The sequence below is a fragment of the Rhinatrema bivittatum genome, chromosome 14 (assembly GCF_901001135.1).
Source record: "Rhinatrema bivittatum chromosome 14, aRhiBiv1.1, whole genome shotgun sequence".
Taxonomy (NCBI): domain Eukaryota; kingdom Metazoa; phylum Chordata; class Amphibia; order Gymnophiona; family Rhinatrematidae; genus Rhinatrema; species Rhinatrema bivittatum.
The window spans coordinates 28090615-28103082 of NC_042628.1; the positions used below are offsets into that span (position 1 = coordinate 28090615).

At 39.5% G+C, this 12468-nt stretch overlaps 1 long non-coding RNA gene across 1 annotated transcript in view; it reads right to left on the bottom strand.

Annotated features, from left to right (window-relative positions):
- LOC115075595 overlaps positions 1-12468 on the bottom strand; it is a 45140-nt gene that overhangs the window by 9327 nt on the left and 23345 nt on the right. The window contains exon 2 of the long non-coding RNA XR_003852565.1: positions 10845-10917. This is a non-coding gene — a long non-coding RNA (uncharacterized LOC115075595). The remainder of the gene's footprint in view (positions 1-10844; positions 10918-12468) is intronic.

A 12468-nucleotide genomic window follows, 5' to 3' on the forward strand; every position in this document is an offset into this window, starting at 1 on the left:
ATCAAAGCTTTGTCAAATTTCCCTCTCATGGCATGCAATAGAGTAAAATGACATGGGCTCTTTAAACTGGTTTTCCACTTTTGCTATGAGAGGAAAAAAATAGTTACAAAATCATTCCATTGAATATAATAGGAACCACCTGATTGAGGAACAGGACCTTCAGGAGATATTCAATCCCTAGCCAGTAATAAATATATGTGGATTTGAGAGCTCTGGGAGGTGGAAGAAAACTGCATAATGTTGTGGGTTAATAACCTTTTGTGGGCCAGTTTGTTGGCAGATCAGAAGGCATTAATGGAATGATTAAAGTGGCTACTCCTCCTTCATGCCCTAAATAACATACAGTTTTAAAGTTGCATATAATATTTGCTCATCAACATAAATATCCTCTTTAGCAACATTTGTTAGAAACATCTGAATAGTCCAAGACAGTCACCTTCTGGTTCCTAAAACTAGTTATAATAGTCAGGGCATCATGGTAATTTCTTTCATCAAAATCATTGACTGATGTGTGGCAGAAAAAAAACAAAACCTATTGCATCACTAAACATTATGATTGTCTCCATGGTATACCCAGACAAAAGTGCAGTAGGCCTACCAAGTCTGCATTTGGCAAGAGTCACCCACTGAGAGTCAATCTCCCATTCTCCTGCTTGGAAGTGGTAAATGCCTGCCAGATAAGGGTGACTTGAGGCAACTGATGCTGCCTTCTCCCATCCTGCTGGTACTGTTTAGAAACAATAGCAGTACAAGCTGAAGGACATTGAACATATATAACACTGCCTGTCCCCATGGGCCTTCACCTCCCTCCACCTGATCACTTCCTGTTCAAAAACAGAAGCATGAGTAAACATAGAAACATAGAAACATAGAAATGACGGCAGAAGAAGACCAAATGGCCCATCCAGTCTGCCCAGCAAGCTTCCCTCATTTCTTCTCCCATACTTATCTGTTTCTCTTAGCTCTTGGTTCTAATTCCCTTCCACCCCCGCCATTAATGTAGAGAGCGGTGGAGGAGCTGCATCCAAGTGAAATATCTAGCTTGATTAGTTAGAGGTAGTAGGAGTAGTAACCGCCGCAATAAGCAAGCTACACCCATGCTTATTTGTTTTTACCCAGATTATGTTATACAGCCCTTATTGGTTGTTTATCTTCTCCCCTGCCGTTGAAGCAGGGAGCTATGCTGGATATGCGTGAGGTATCAGTTTTTTTCTTCTCCCCTGCCGTTGAAGCAGAGAGCTATGCTGGATATGCATCGAAAGTGAAGTATCAGGCACATTTGGTTTGGGGTAGTAACCGCCGTGACAAGCCAGCTACTCCCCGCTTTGTGAGTGTGAATCCTTTTTTCTTCTCCCCTGCCGTTGAAGTTATGCTGGATATGCGTGAAGTATCAGTTTTTCTTTTCCCCTGCCGTTGAAGCAGAGAGCTATGCTGGAAATTCGTGATGTATCAGTCTTTCTCCGATGCCGTTGAAGTAGAGAGCCATGCTGGATATGCGTCGAGAGTGAAGTATCAGGTACATTTGGTTTGGGGTAGTAACCGCCGTAACAAGCCAGCTACTCCCCGCTTTGTGAGTGCGAACCCTTTTTTCTTCTCCCCTGCCGTTTAAGCAGAGAGCTCTGCTGGATGTGTGAAGTAACAGTTTTTCTTTTCCCCTGCTGTTGAAGCAGAGAACTATGCTGGATATGCATTGAAAGTGAAGTATAAGAATGGAGTGATCAAGCTAGTTGAAAGGCATCAGGAATAGAGGAAGGTGGAGGTAGTAATCTGGATATTTGGTTTGGGGTAGTAACCGCCGTAACAAGCCAGCTACTCCCGTCATTGTGAGTGCAAATCCTTTTTTCCACATTTCCTCTTGCTGTTGAATCTTAGAGTGATGTTGGAGTCACAGTAACCATGTGTATGTTTATTGACTAAGGGTATTGTCTCCAGGCAGTAGCCATCATTCTGGCGAGTCACCCACTCTTCATTGGCGGCCATCTTGACTTTATGGATCCACAGTGTTTATCCCACGCCCCTTTGAAGTCCTTCACAGTTCTGGTCTTCACCACTTCCTCCGGAAGGGCATTCCAGGCATCCACCACCCTCTCCGTGAAGAAATACTTCCTGACATTGGTTCTGAATCTTCCTCCCTGGAGCTTCAAATCGTGACCCCTGGTTCTGCTGATTTTTTTCTTATGGTAAAGGTTTGTCGTTGCCTTTGGATCATTAAAACCTTTCAAGTATCTGAAAGTCTGTATCATATCACCTCTGCTCCTCCTTTCCTCCAGGGTGTACATATTTAGATTCTTCAATCTCTCCTCGTACGTCATGCGATGAAGATCCTCCACCTTCCTGGTCGCCCTTCTCTGTACCGCTTCCATCTTGTCTTTGTCTTTTTGTAGATACGGTCTCCAGAACTGAACACAGTACTCCAGGTGAGGCCTCACCAAGGACCTGTACAAGGGAATAATCACTTCCCTTTTCTTACTCGATATTCCTCTCTCTATGCAGCCCAGCATTCTTCTGGCTTTTGCTATCGCCTTGTCGCATTGTTTCGCAGACTTCATATCATTAGACACTATCACCCCAAGGTCCCTCTCCTGCTCCGTGCACGTCAGCCTTTCCCCCCCCCATCGAATACAGTTCATTCGGATTTCCGCTCCCCATATGCATGACTTTGCACTTCTTGGCATTGAATCTCAGCTGCCATATCTTCGACCACTCTTCCAGTTTCCTTAGATCCCGTCTCATTCTCTCCACTCCTTCCGGCGTGTCCACTCTGTTGCAGATCTTAGTGTCATCCGCAAAAAGACAAACCTTACCTTCTATCCCGTCTGCAATGTCGCTCACAAAGATATTGAACAGGACCGGTCCCAACACCGATCCTTGCAGTACACCACTTAAAACCGCTCTCTCTTCAGAGAAGGTTCCGTTTACCATCACACATTGTCTTCTGTCCGTCAACCAATTTGCAATCCAGGTCACCACCTTGTCACTCACTCCCAAGCTTCTCGTTTTATTCACCAGTCTCCTGTGCGGAACCGTATCAAAAGCTTTGCTGAAATCCAAGTATATGACATCGAGCGCTCTTCCTTGGTCCAATTCCTTGGTTACCCAGTCAAAAAAGTCAATCAGATTTGTCTGACAGGATCTTCCCCTGGTGAATCCATGTTGCCTCTGGTCCATCAATTCTCTGGACTGTAGATAGTTCACTATTCTCTCTTTCAGCAGAGACTCCATTACTTTTCCCACCACCGAAGTGAGGCTAACCGGCCTGTAGTTGCCAGCCTCCTCCCTGTTCCCACTCTTGTGAAGCGGGACCACCACCGCTCTTCTCCAGTCTCTCGGCACCACTCCCGTTTCTAGGGATCTATTGAACAGGTCACACAGCGGACCCGCCAGAACATCTCTGAGCTCCCTCAATATCCTTGGATGAATCCCATCAGGCCCCATGGCTTTGTCCACTTTCAGGTTCTTTAGCTCTTCCCACACATTTTCTACTGTAAAAGGATTTTCATCTATTCCACTTCCCTCCAGTTTCTTGTTGTGTAGAGATGGTCCTTCTCCAGGGTCTTCTTTAGTGAACACAGAGCTGAAGTATTCGTTTAATATTTCTGCCATTTCTTCGTCTGTCTCCACACATTGATCATTACCACCTTTCAATTTCACTATACCACTTTGGACCTTTCTCTTTTCGCTGATGTATCTGAAAAATGTTTTGTCACCATTTTTATCTCCTTGGCAATCCTCTCTTCTGCTTGATTTTTTGCCAACTTGATTGTTTTCTTCGTCTCCCTCAGTTGATACAAATATTCTTCTTTGTGCTCCTCCCTTTGGGATCCTTTATATTTCTTGAATGCTGTTCTTTTAGCTTTAATTTTGTCAGCCACCTCCTTGAGAACCAGATAGGTTTCAATTTTCTTTTGCTTTTCTTTATGTTTCTAACATATAGAGCAGTTTGCCTTGGTGATTGCTCCTTTTAGATTGGTCCACTGCTGATCCACATCTCTCTCGTTCTCCCATCCTTTAAGTTCTTCCTCCAGGTACTTTCCCATTTCCTCAAAGTCTGTGTTTTTGAACTGTAAAACTCGGGTCTTTGTGGTTCTTTTCCCTATTCTATTAGTGATATTAAACCATACCGTTCGATGATCACTGCTGCTGAGGTGGGCGCCCACCTGGACATCTGAGACATTATCTGCATTATTGAGCAATAAGTCGAGTATAGCACCTTCTCTCGTGGGTTCCAACACCATTTGTTTGAACAAAGATACTTGCATGGCATCCATTATTGCTCTACTATTTTTAGTTTCTGCAGAGGGGATTTTCCAGTCTACATCTGGCATATTAAAGTCACCCACGATCACCACTTCTCCCTTCTTACCTATCTTATGGATGTCTTCAATCAGATCTCTGTCCAGCTCTTCCTTTTGGTTTGGAGGCCTGTAAACCACTCCAATATAAATGGACACTCCGTCATCTTTTTTTAGGTCGACCCATAGAGCTTCTTCTTTACCCCAACTTCCTTGTAGCTCAGAAGGGCCATATGGGCAGGTAGTGCTATTTATTCTCAGTATCTCTGAGTTTCACACTACCATGGTTCAGGAGAACTTCAGTGGAACAGGAGGTATGGAGGAAAGAGCAATAAGGGAAGAAAAGAAGGGCTATTTGGAAGAGAAAGAGATGTGAGAGGGAAATAAAGAAGAGTGAGAAGAGATGATGGATGGAGGGAGGAAATGGTAAAGGTGGAAGATAGAGATGAGGGAAGAATAGAAGGGAGCAAAATAAGGTAGGAAGGGTGAAAAGAAAAGTGAGGGAAGGAAAGATTATTGGAGATGAAGGGAAATGAGAGAAGGAAGACAATGAGGGGTATGTGTACGTGTGTATGTGTGTGTGTTTGTGTAATAAAGAGTTGAGAAAGGATGTGTATGTTAGGAGAACGGGAGTCAATTTTGTGTGAGGAGGAGGAGGAGGGATGCTTTTGTGAAGGAATGTGTGCGGTGGTCATATGGAGGTATATTTTATATTATGTCACAGAACACTCTACATACAATCTGGTAAAGCAAAACTTAGGGGGTCATTTTCCAAGCGGATTGCACGTGATACCAAGATTGGGGCGGAGTCGGGGTGGTGTCAGCCTTGGAAGAGGAGGAATCAGGGCGGCACTGGGGCTGATGCCACAAAGACTTCACTGATTGCAAAAGGTACACTGCATTTTCGCTGCCAGTTTTGCGCCGAATAACTACACCTTTTATGGTGTAGTTCACACTGTGGAGGTGTGATCACTGCCAGCTATCACAGGACTGCCCCCCGCCCCTGTTACTACCGAATTCACTATTCCTTGCGGCATTAGTAAATCCAGCCCTTAGTTACTAAATGTTGTAAATATATGGATAATAAATCAGCAAAGTAATATCAACATTGAATATGGTATCACAGCAAACTGTACATAAATCAATACAGGTAAATAGGAGACAGAAATAGACAGAATATTAACAAAGAGCAATAAAGAATAGAAGAACACCTCCCTTATATAACTTCCTCTATATAAGCCAGTGTTCATAGGAAATCTGGAGGATTTGAGGGCATGGGGACTCGAACAGCTTGCTCTGTGTTCCTCTCAGCTCATCCAACTAAAATAAGAAAATACTATGCCTTATATATTCCTCTCTGCAAGTTAGGTGCTTTATTTTGCACTTTACCCAGGAAGGTATTTCAGTACCAGTCTTTTGATCTCCCATTGGGTAGAAGACACCAAATGTTTAACTTATCAGCTCATTGGTATGGGAAATAGTCTTCAGCATTTAATCTTCCCAGATGATAAATACCAAATGTCTTGGTCTTTGATGTCCCCAGAGATACCAGATGTTCCTTGGGGCCATCCCAGCTCTTTATCAGCTCATTGTTGCCAGAAAGTCTCAGGAATGCAGGAAGCAAATTGTGATAGTGTCCTGCCTTTATACAATCACTGCACTCAAACCCATGCAATATATTGATTCATACTCAATCATTAGTCTATTCTGATCCATAGCTGTCTATTCGTGGTACAAAGTCTTCTGGAGATCTAGCCAGCTTGCCTAAAATTATCTTCCCACAAGGAAGGAGAAGAAAAGAGTATAGTTACATAGGTAAAAGTAGGATAAAGAAAAACAAAAAGAAGAAAAAAAAAGAATTAACAAAAAGAAACAATATTGAGGAATGAGATCAGGAAGAGAAGGGAAGAAGAATGGAAAAATCTAGAAAAACGTCTAAGAGCATAGCATGGGTAAGGAAAGAAGGAAATGTTGAAATCAGAGGGAGAGGAAGTGCAAAATTAATAAATAAGGAAAAAAGAGGAAAATGAAAATAAGTATACATACACTGTAAGCATGGTATAATGTGGGCAATGGCATCCAAAAAGTTTGTCCGCATCATAAGGGAGCTTGAGTTATATTTTGCTGTAATAGATAAGAAAGTTTTGATAATCTTATATTGAACAATTTTTTTGATGCTGGAAATAAATAATTCATTGAAATAAGGTTTTATTGCTAAGAATAAAAAAAGCTAAGAACAAAAACAAAACACCTGTCTATCATTATCAATTTAAAAAATCATAAAATATATTTTTTTAACATTGAAGAAATTGAGAACCAACCATTGACCATATTATAAGTGATTTTGCATATACCAGGTCTACAGTGTATAAGAATAAATAAAACATATGGGAAATTGAGGAGGGATAAGGAAAAAGGAACAAAACAGATGTAGATAGCATGAATAAAGAGCAAGCAAAATAAAGGAATGAAAATATTTTATTTAAAAACATCTCTGTTGCAGTACAAGGTAATTGGCAAAAGAGAAGTACTGGGATTAGTAAGCACTGGATGGGATGAAGAGTATCTTGCATAGTTCTTGGTGTATGGTGTGTGCTTAATTATATTTGATTCCATTTTTCATGGTAATCTCACCCTTCATACATCTCTTTTCACATAATATATCACATATCAAACTAGAATTTCTTCATTAGAAGAATCGCGCAGGACTGATAGCCATGCTGATCATGCTAGAAACTGGAGTCTTTGTAGGCTATGATAGCTTTTAAAGGACCCACAAAAAAAAACAACTATCACATCCTACAAAAATTCCTCTAGCACAATGAGGGAGTTTTTAACATCAAACTTCTTTTTAAAAAAATGGTTTCTGGGTTTCAAGAAATTGCACATATTGAAGCTACTTTCCTTTTCTTTTTTTGCAGTCTCCATACATGTTCACTCAAAGCATGTGTGTATGTAAATGTGCCTCTCATGTGTTTTAATTGCAAGGGGGAGATGGCAGGAGAGATTGCGGTAGCATGGAATGTCACGCCCTAAAAATCTCCCACTTGAAAATTGTTTCCCCTTTGCAGCTCTGGTACTGCATAAAATGCACTGTATTTGTCTAAGCCTGGAAAATGAAATTCATCTCCTACCTCTCGCAAGCTTATTCACACAGGGCTGGATTTTAAAAAGGCCCAGCAACGGGCATAAAGCTCCAGGATGCATGTAAGTCCTGGGGCTTTACTAAAGTGGCGATCTGGGGGCGGGGCTAGCGGCCTGCAACACGGCGGCCATTGCATTGCAATTTCAGAGCAGCCTCGGAGGGAACGGAGGAAGGCTGCGCTGCTCGGCGCGCCCAAGTTGCACAATTGTGCACCCCCTTGCGCGCTGACCCTGGATTTTATAATATGTGCGCGGCTGCTCGCACATGTTATAAAATCGGGCGCAGATTTGTTTGCGCCAGGTTGTGCGAACAAATCTACGCCCACGTGCAGATTTTAAGATCTGCCCCACTATTTGCAAACAGTATGCACTATTTTCCGAAAACAAAAACCTGAACATTTTTTTATTTTATTTTAAAGGGATTGAATATTTGTTTCAGGTTACAATGAATCAAAACAACAATGGTCATTTCCATTCAGATTACCATTTTTTTAAATGAATACACATCTCTATTGAGCACATAAAACCCTATACAGGTATGACATACAGATAAGAAGAAGGTCTGAAGAATATGTTTATTATAATATAATTATGAGATAGTTATGATATTGTGCACACTATATAGCCTACAAGATTCTTCTTTTCCCATTTGAATTTCATATTTCCATGTCTTCTGGCTTATATGCATGCCTACTATTTGTGCATTGTTCAAACATCTTTGAGCAATGTGCTAAGAGGAAAACATGCATTAAAAGGCTATCAAGAATTGCATTCACAGTTTAGTACCCATTAACTGAAAGTGTACAGATGATTTTCAAGCTCATGTTTCTAGCAATAAATTCACTACCTCAGTTTCCCAAGAAAATTAAAAGCTATATATCTTCTTCCAAAGTTGCTATGAGTAGAAACTCCTACCTTCTGGATCTAAAGGTATTTACATAGTAACATAACAAATGATGGCAAATAAAGAAGAAAATGGTCCATCCAGTGTACCCAATTAAAATTCATCCTCTTTTGGTAGATGTGCATATAAAATTTCCAAATGCAACCCAACATCAACTCCCCTTTTGGGTCTTCCACTGTCTCTTTCAACCCTCCTTTCATATCTGAACCAAGCATGGCCAAGTCCATCATGGTCAACACAGAGTTGACCTCCCCATGCTTTCTTTGATCCCTTAAGTCATACCACTGCTGTACAGGTTATCCCCATGCTTCCTTGGTGTCCTGATTCAATCATACTTCTGCTGTTTTGGGTTGTAACGACTGCTATGTGCAGACTATCCCAATGTATTGCTTTTCCAAGCATTTGCCACTATGGATCCTCTATGCTTATTCCATGCATTTTTAAAGCGATACTCTACCCCCCCGCCCCCCCCTATCTACCAACTCTTTCTTTTCTAAATAGATTATAAACTGGTATAGCCACTTCCCATTCATGGGACACATTGAACCATGTCCTGGATAGCATAGATTATTAACATTTATACTCATAGCTCTTAACTATGATACGTACTTCAATAAGTGATTCACATAAAGTCAAGAATTTGAACACTAGTCAGTACATCTTTATACATATACTAATTTTTCCTTTTTGTGACAACTATGAGCCATTAGTGGATGAGTAAGAAAAATTAGCAAGTTTCAAGGGAGAGAGGAGAGGGGAGGAGGAAAGAGAGAGAGAGAGAGTGAAAGAAATTGGAACATCTTAAAAAAACCCATTTGTTTGCTTTAAAATATAACCTCTTGCAACTTAATAACTTGAAATAATTTTCAAATTGTTTAGAAAAAGAAGATTAGGACAAGCAGAAATTGTAAATTTATCTATGTAGTGAAATATTTCCATGTGTGATTAACTAAGGTAAGAATACATGTCAGTTCAATCGAGTTGCATAGTTAGTTGAACATTAGCTCAGTGCAGCAGGGAAGATAGTACCAGGGTTTAGTTAAATTTTACATTTTAGAAATCAAAACATTTCACATATCGCAATTTACAAATATGTTCTTGTTGTTGAAAGTCAAAAGAATAAGGTCACAGAAAATGTTAAAGAAAAATAATTCTGAAAGAAATACCCTTTGACTTTTGGAGTTTTTAAATATTTCTATAAATAAAATACTTTTATGACAACTCACTAAATTCCTGAGATTTCACACTGACTGTTACTACAAAATAAACAATTTTTTTTTTAAATGAAGTCATCTGTACAGAAGAAGTAATAGAGTGAATGAATATCCATGTTATCTTATAATAAACAAATCTCCAATCACAATGCTTTTAAGTCCATGGCTCACCTATAAAAATAAATATTTTTTTTTCAGTAAGCTACAAACTATTATATAAGTAATGAATAAAACACATACACAAATTATATATTTTAAATATCTGTACAGTGCTGCAGGTATGTAATAGTGTTATAGAAATGATAAGTAGTAGTAGTAGTAGTAATAGTAGTAGTAGTAGTAGTAGTAGTAGTAGTAGTAGTAGTGGCTGCATGATACCCCAGGGTAACTAAGTAAAGTCAATGAGTATTGCATGGATTTCTTGTGATATCTTCAGATATCCTGTGATACAATTGCATATAATTGACATGATTTAGACTGATATGATAGCATACTTTGCATAATCCCTATATATTATATATACTTAAATAGATTACATAGAAAATTAAATATGCATATATTGAACACATGTCAATAGACAAATAAGAGTTTGAAATACCATAAGTTTTAAACTTGTGAGCAGTAGCACCAGTTGCCAGCACTTCAACTCTGGCTACTTTCCATTCATAGATTTTTCATTAGCATTCATAAACAATTACCTTACAAAAAACACGAGATATAATAATCAAAAGTACATGTTACATTCACTATTTTGTTTCTGTTATTTAAGTTGCAATCCACTTTAGGGTTTTGCGGTAAAGTGTAAATAAAGTATAAATCCATAAATATACTATACGCTTGGATCAGAAAGAGCAGAGCATTCTGGATGCAGTTTACCAACTACACACATTGATATGATTGTAACTAAGCATGCGTACATCTTTAGAAAATCAGTTCTACAGATTTTCTTTGGATTTTTCAGACTTCCAAAATTATGACAAATTCCATTTAACTCACCAGATCTAATAACTTGTTCATCTCTGAGTTGAATGAAGCTGCAGACAAGAGCTGCCAACTCAAAAGTAAATAAAGTTGTCATCAGATTTTCTACTACAAAAGGGACTGTTTCTAGGAAGCGTGTTATGGGGTTATGTATTCAGAGTACAAGAAGCAAGCTAATGCAATAGTCTTGAACCTGCAACCACACTGAGCATAGCCATATTGCAGAAATACTTCCTCATCACACCAGTCCTGAGATTGCTGGGGGTAGTGAACGCATCAAAATCAGAGTGACAACAAACACTGACTTACCACAGTAGGCTCTGGCATTGCCAATGATAGCTTCAAGCAGCAGGGAATTTGTAATGCACTACATTCATGATATCTGTCAGTGTACACACAAAAAAAAAAAGTCAAAAAATGGGAAAAGAAACACAACACAACACTGTCAAAAATAGAAGTAATCCCCCCAAAAAGGAAAAATGAAAACTATTTCTTATTGCTATCTCAAAAGGTTTTCTAATGATTGGTGGAAGGACTTTCATATATAGAAATCTCTCACCTAAAACATTGTATAGAGATTATGAATTACAATCATAGGTCCATTGCTGGTATTTTAAGATTCCATATTGGAAAACATTCTTATCTATTTTTATTTGGTTTGCAGAAACAAGTAAATTATCAGATACAAACTCTAAATCATGATGTCCATATTTTTCAGAAAACTCTATTTAACTTTATGCGACTGATGATAGCTTTCTTCACCCCGACATGTAAGCTAGACACTCATCCATCTTTGTATATATGACTTCTTAAATGAAAAAAGGAGTCCAAAAACTTTTGAAATACCTAGCTAACCAATCACATATGTCTGGATTCACTAGCATCACAATATGTTGTTTATTATAATGAGGGCCATTCTAATTCCTCATGAAATCCTGCAGGCTGCACAGCATTGAGTCTAAATATCTGGGACTGCTTGCAGTTGATTTAAAAATGTAGCCAGCCGCACTGAGGCTAATGCCAAAGTGACATCATTCAGTGCCTGCCTTAGGTGTAGCTGATGCCATTATGTTGAACAGCCTCAATTGGTGTGCCTCAAGATTCTGTCCTGAGCCCTCTCCTCTCTGTATATTAATTCCCTTGTTGGTCTGATTTCCAGCCTTTTTATACTGATGATTCCCAGATTTATCTCTTCACAGTAGAAATTTAATCAGCTACCATGTCCCAAATCTCAGCCTGCTCATCTGACGTTGCTGCATGGATGTCCCATCACCACTTTAAACTCAACATGGCCAAGATGGATAGCTGCAAATTTTCCCCAAGCCCATGTGTCTTCTCTTTTCACTTATCTTACTTCTGTGTGTATCACTGAAATCTTCCCATTCTCCTCAGACTGTAACCTTTGGGTCATCATCGATTTGTCTCTCAGCTTCTCTACACATACCCAAAATACTGCTAAAATGAGTTGCTCCTTTATCTATAGCATCACCAAAATCCATCCTTTCCATTTTGAACATACCACCAGATCCCTTGTCCACTTTCTAATCATCTTTCACGTACACTACTGCAATCTGCTCCTCACAGGTCTCCCAGTGAACCATCTCTCTCCACTACAATCTATCCAAAATTCTGCTGCACGATTTTCCTTTCATCTAACTTGCTGCACTCAAATAACCCTACTTCTCAAGTACTATATTGGCTCCCTATCTATTTGTACATACAGTTCAGGCTCCTCTTACTTACCTATAAGAGACTTCACTCTGCAGCTCCTAGTTACTTTTCCTCTCTTATCTCTCTCCTTGTGAACTCCACTTAGATAAATCACTCCTATCTATTCTCCTCTACTTTTGATTCCCTACTCCATACTTTCTACCTGGCTGTACCAAATGCTTCGAAAAGACTTACTGAGTTGGTGTGTCATGCTCCCTCTCTT